The 6,706-nt window shown below is 45.7% G+C and overlaps 1 non-coding gene across 1 annotated transcript; it reads right to left on the reverse strand.

Moving 5' to 3' along the window:
* Window positions 1-5,826: 5,826 nt before the first annotated feature.
* LOC141583814 (U4 spliceosomal RNA) lies at window positions 5,827-5,967 on the reverse strand. The gene has a single exon (XR_012516709.1). It is a non-coding gene; the product is annotated as a U4 spliceosomal RNA (small nuclear RNA).
* Between the last annotated feature and the right edge of the window lie 739 nt (window positions 5,968-6,706).

Genomic DNA, 6,706 nt, shown 5'->3' on the forward strand with positions numbered 1-6,706 from the left:
CTAACTTTGACCCTGACTTTTATCTTGACCCTGACCGTGACCCCACCTCTAACCATACTTCCAGCCCTGACCCTGACCCAGACCCCAATTCTAACCCTATTATCACAATCTGTCTCTAATCTTACCCTCTAGTGCCAAACAGCTGTATCCAAAAGCACCTTTTGATTATTTAACTTCTTTTCCTTGAATTCTCTAAGGCCATCCTAAAGGAGATGTCATTATGTATTCTGCAGTCCCTCTGAGTGGTATGGCTTCAGATAAGAAGTTCTAACACTTTGCAAGACAGAAGAAGTGTGAAGGGTAGCAGCACTGGGTTGTCAGGAATGCATGCTGGCATTCACAATAGTCATTGGCGCTGTTCTCCACATATTTTCAGTTCATTTTTTATCAACACATTCTGACTGTTCCATCCCACCTACTTAAATGTTTGCATGGCCACGTGACTTTTTTTTTTTTTTTTTGCCATTGGAGGTTAGAAGACATAATATGTGACTTCTTCAGGAGAAATCTCCAAGAAACACTATCCAGCATGCTTTTTGTCTTTTCTAGAGCAATGGGGATCTTACTGATGGTACCTCCTTCAGCCTCGATTCCTGTGTTAGGACGACACAGCACAGAGCGACCACTCGCCTGACCCATGATGAGATGCAAATAAATGAGGAAGAAGATTTTTGAGCCACTGAAACTTGGAGGTTGTTTGTCACCGTGGTTTAACCAGCCCCCACTGACTGACGTAGGGCTGAAGAATGAGTCAGAACTGGGTCTGGACATGTGAAGTGCACTCCTCCAGGCTAAGTAAAGTTCAAGTCTTGTTGCAAAGGTAACAGTGAGCACAATGTGTTATTAGCATGAGTGTGGGATACATAAGGTATGTCAGGTGAGAATAATGAGAGACTCAACGTTAAAAGACAGTGCCAGTTTGGACTGTGGAGAGATTCCAATGTCCTCCTTAGCATTTGAGACTGTGATGGCTGAACAAACTCATTAAGATCCCTAAATGAAGGCTTGGGATAAACATCCGAGGGTGTCTAATATACCAATTATTCATCCTAGAATGGGCAGAGTCCTTGACCCCATTCTAGGGAGACTTCCAAAAGAAAAAAGACCTGCATTTCTCCAACAACCCACACTGACTTTCCTGCACTTCTGAGCTGTGGCTAACACTCCTCATCTTTCATTCTGTCCTCAGTGTTTTGGGGAAACACCTTTAACTCTCTCTGACTTACAGGTTAACAAGTGGCCCTTATAATTCCCTCCAGAAATAGAAAAGACTAATGATGAGGGAGTCTGAGCTCACAGCAGCAAGCGGGCATGTGTGCTCAGCAGCCACGTGGCTCATCTGCTAGATTGCTACATACGATGTTCTGCAATGTTGCTTAACACAACGGGACTCTCTCGCGACTCAGAAGGTTTAATTCCTCACCTGCTTCTTTTTCTGCCCTCTTGGGCTCCTAAAATGAAAAGACCTTTAGGCTGATACAGTGAGTCAAAGGAGTGCCAACCGTATCACAGCAAAATAAAGATCCCTAAAAAATCCCTGGCCTAAGATGACAGCCTTGGCTGGGTAAGTCTGAATGTGCTCACAGTGGACATGGGAGCGTGAAGGTGGTCAAAATGTTCACGTTAAAGAACTTCCGCACAGACTGCAAGAAAAGAGGGAGGAATGGAGATGGCAGCACGAGTCCCTAAAATAATAGCAGATGTTTTGAGATCAGTTATATTCTTTCGGACAAAAATTAGAGACAGAAACCAAAGTTTAGCCTGAAGCGACAATTAACTGGGCAATGAGCCAGAGGCACATGTGGCGTAGACAGATTTAAGTGTTCTCCCTTATATTAATATAAATACTAAATTGATGTCATATAAATATAAACACTTGGGTCTACAGTAGTTTTAAAGATCTCACAAATGGGTTTGACTTTTTTTTTTTTTTTTTTTTGAGACGGAGTTTCACTCTTGTTACCCAGGCTGGAGTGCAATGGCACGATCTCGACTCACTGCAACCTCTGCCTCCTGGATTCAAACAATTCTGCCTCTGCCTCCCTAGTAGCTGGGACTACAGGTGTACGCCACCATGCCCAGCTAATTTTTTTTATTTTTAGTAGAGATGGGGTTTCACCATGTTGACCAGGATGGTCTCGATCTCTTGACCTCGTGATCCACCCGCCTTGGCCTCCCAAAGTGCTGGGATTACAGGATTGAGCCACCGCGCCCAGCCTGGGTTTGGCTTTTGAAGGTTAGCACTGATGGTCCAGAGAGTTCATTTCGTTCCAGAGAGAGAAAGAGAAGAATTTCTTGGGTCCCTTCAGGAAGGCATCTGGCTTTGCCTCTCCTTGTATGTTTGAACTATGCATACGGCAGAAGAAGACAGAATTTCACAGATTTAAGGTGTGAAAAGTCCCTGGGTGCTTTAAGAAGCCTGGAATTCTTGGAAAAATAAGTTTGTCGAGACAAAATAAGTTGGAGAAGGTTGTTATTGAAGTGAAGCAGAATTGCTGTTAGTAATCTGCTTATTATCCTCACCCTCACCCCCTTAACCTCTAACCCTAAACACTAACCCTACCCCAATCTCTCATCCTACTCTTTAACCCTGACCCTTGACCCTTGATCCCAACCCCAAAACCCCAACACTGACCCTAAACTTAACCCCTAACCCTACCACTAACCTTAACCCTTTACATCTGCCCAGATTCTCCAGAAGAAGCAGGGACCCTTGGCTCCCAGCTGTGCACCACTGCATCTGGCACAGGACTCTGTAGCAGTCCCCAAAGAGGCACCTGAAAGTCCACTGTGCCAGCCATGCAGTGGAAGCCCAGGGTGTATTCCCACCTCCAGAACCAGGGCCCAGTGCCTGCATCACGCTGATCATGGATGAAGTGAGCTGGGATACCCAAAGTCTTCATAAGACCAAGGCTCTCTCATACCTCTGTTATACTGGACTGAGCACAGAAAGTCAACACCAAGACAAAACTATGCCAAATTACATGGTTTATTATGCCAGCGACCACGGAGGACTCACGTCTCTCTAACCTGTGGCAATGAAAGGAGGGTGACAAGACCTTTCTATGCCCACCTTTGGGGGTGAGAGTGTGGGGCAGGGGTGGAGGTGAAGGGATTCAGACATTCTGAGGGCCAGAGGACTTGTTGTCACTTTGATTGTTACCTAAGTGGCTTACAGAAGTCAAGATAAGCATTAGTTTGCACATTGTCTGAGTTAAGGTAGAAATAACAGATCTTACTCACTTATTACAAGCCTCAGGAGTCAGGATGGAATTAGATGGGGATGCTTATTCTGGTTATTACCGGTAAGCAAAGACTAGCAACTCTGGCAGTTACTGATAAGCAGCTTTACCTTTTGCATTTTGCAAAGTAAACTAGCAGCTGTATTTACAGAGGCCAAGGCCCACAGTCACTGTGAGGAGAATGGGGCAGCCTTTACAACTTATTTTTGAAAATCAGCTTTATCTTTTATACCATGGTGTTGTTTAGGCTCTAATTCTAGGCCACCACACCTCCTGTCACAGAGCGAGACGCAGACCCAGCAGCACGGCACACCCCCTCCTTCCCTCCGCGACAGCTCGGCAACCTTCCAAGTAAGTGGCCTTCCCTGATGACACTCCAAGCACAAAGCACTGGACTTTCACACAGTGAGGCTGCACACATTATTCTGTGTAGATGCCCACTTAGGCCGCTGGGAGAAAGGCTGGTAGAGGGACCCTCATGTTGCCCTGTGGTATGCATGCTCTGGTTTGTACGACTGCAAGCCATTTATGAGAAACTCGAGCTGAAACACTACTTGTTTCCAACGTTTTGTCGGCAGAGGATTTACAATGTATGCTCCCAAACAAGCTAGCCACAGAGCACACTGACTACTTCCCCTCTTAAGTCACTCTGAGGGCCTCCGCATCAGTCCTAGAATTGGAAGATTGGTGGAGAAGAACTGGGATGTTGAGGGGTACTGGATACTTGCTGGACACCAGCCTCCCCTCACCTAAGCTTACAGACAACCCAGATCCTGCCTGATAAATCAGACATTTTAACACACACAGCTGTCGATAGCAGGACTTACAGATGCAAAACTATAAGGCAAAGGATTATCTCAACTCCTTGGTGTCTCAAGGAACTAAAACACTGCCTAGCACAGGTGCACCATCAGCCTTATCACTAAATACTCCTCTATATTTTATTCATCTTTGATTGTGGAAGTGATGTGATAAACACAATGGACTAATGATCTTTGAGATCTCTTCACGGGATCCTATCTGGGGGACCTCCAGATCTGCCAACACAGAGAAGGCATCCATAGACATGTGCAGGACAGAGGCCAGATAAAACTGTCTCTCAGCCTCAAAGTGGCCTGGCAGTCACAGGAACGCCCACGTGGGGTCTGGCCCATACAAGGAGTCAGGCTTTCAGCTTGAGGCACCCCACTGCACCTACAAAACCAAGTTGTGCCTAACAAAGAAGAATCAGCCAGCCTACTCTCCCTAATGAAAGATTCTCCCCGGGGCCCAAAAACTTGGGGGTAACGCCTCCCTCCTCAGGCTTGGTCCCAAGGTACAAGACCACATGCACCAGCAGCATGGGTCAGCAAGTGAGTAGAAGCCAGAAAAGGGCAGGCCGGAAGACAAGGAGCCCCTGAAGATCAGGATAGAGGCCGTCTAGGTACCACGAAGCAGTTACATCAGACTGGAACACGTCCCATTTACAGGAGACTAGAAAACCCCAGCCTCACCCTCACTTGGGGGCTGACACTGTTTTAGGCCTCAGCCCATCTGCAGCCAGGTGCTCATGAAAACAACATGTTGCTCCACACCACCTCAAGCTGTTTGCTGGTGCTCTCAGGGTTTGAACCAATAATAGAGCATTGAGCCTAATATCCCAGGTGGTAATCCAAGAGCGATATCTGTGTGACACCCCTCCTCCTCCACCCTCCATATCCAAGCGACACCCCTCCTCCTCCACCATCCGTATCCAAGTGACACCCCTCCTCCTCCACCCTCCATATCCAAGCGACACCCCTCCTCCTCCACCCTCCATATCCAAGCGACACCCCTCCTCCTCCACCCTCCATATCCAAGCGATCACCAAGGATACAAGCCGGCCAAGCAAGGTAGCTCACACCTGTAAGCCCAGTACTTTAGGCAGCTGAGGCATGTGGATCACCTGACGTCAAGAGTTCGAGACTGCTCTGGCCAACACTGGAAAACACTGTCTCTACTAGAAATTCAAAAATCAGCCAGGCGTGGTGGCAGGTGCTTGTGATCCCAGCTACTCGGGAGGCTGAGGCAGGAGAATCACTTGAACCTGGGAGTCACAGGAGGCAGTGATTTGAGATCACACCATTTCCCTCCAGCCTGGGCAACAGAGCAAGACTCTGTCTCAAAAAAAAAAAAAAGAAAAGAAAAGAAAGAAAACAAAAGAATTAGTATAGTTTTGTCACCAGCAAAGGGGTCTTGTCCCAGACCCCAACAACAGGATTTTGAATCTCACACGAAATGGAATTTATGGTGACCCGCAGAGTCTAGTGACATTAAGAAAGTTTATTAGCCACTACTAAGTGACAGAGCAGGGAGTTATCAGAAAGCAAGAGGAGGAACGCACCTGTTTCAAAGAAAAGAAATTTTTTTTTGAGATGGAGTTTTATTCTAGTCACAATGACACGATCTCAGCTCCCTACAACCTCTGCTTCTTGGGTTTAAGAACTCTTCTGCCTCAACCTCCCAAGTAGCTGGGATTACAGGTGTGCACCACCACACCCGGCTAATTTTTTTGTATTTCTATTCCATTTTAATTTATTTTTGTTATTTAATTTATTTTATTCCATCCCCATAGAGACTGCCAAAAATTGCCAATGCTGACTACATTTCCAGTCATCATGGCGGGGTATTGGGAAAAGTTTTCAATTAGCAATAATCGCTCCTTGGATAAACCTCATTGGCTACGATACTGCCACTGTGCAAAGCTATATTTTTGTATTTTTAGTAGAGACTGGGTTTCACCATGTTGGCCATGCTGCTGTCCAACTCCTGGCCTCAAGTGATCTGCCCTCCTTGTCCTCCCAGAGTGCTGGGATTAAGTAATCACACCTGTGATGCCAGCACATTAACGTACAAATAGGATTACTTAATGTTTGTTTATATGGGTTATTAAGAACAGTGTTGTCTCTTATAAAGGATTGTGATCAGTTTGTGTCAGGCTATTAGTATTGTTAGTTTTCTCTGTCACTATTGATTTTAACAATAATTTGTGAGTGTACTATTATCTTTAAAGTAAAACTTATTTTTAAATTAAGAATGCTTTTTGCTTAAAGTATTGGTATATATTTATAAGTTTTGGGTTTTTATTTAGTTATTAACTTGTTCCTGCAACCATAAATATTTTATAACCAAAGGTGCTCAATCCCTAAATATATAATCCAACAAATTTAACGTGTGTGTGTGTGTGTGTGTGAGAGAGAGAGAGAGAGAGAGAGAGAAGAGAGTGAGTCTCACTCTGTCTCCCAGGCTTGAGTGCAGTGGTGTGATCATGGCTGGCTCACTGCGGCCTCAAACTCCTGGGCTCAAGCGATCCTCCCACCTCAGCCTCCTGGGTAGCTGGGACCACAGGCACGAGCCACCACGCCAGCTAATTTTTATATTTTTTGCAGACATGGGGATCTCACTATTTTCCCAGACTGGTCTTGAACTCCTGATCTCAAGTGATC

The sequence above is a fragment of the Saimiri boliviensis genome, chromosome 2, assembly GCF_048565385.1.
Source record: "Saimiri boliviensis isolate mSaiBol1 chromosome 2, mSaiBol1.pri, whole genome shotgun sequence".
NCBI lineage: Eukaryota > Metazoa > Chordata > Mammalia > Primates > Cebidae > Saimiri > Saimiri boliviensis.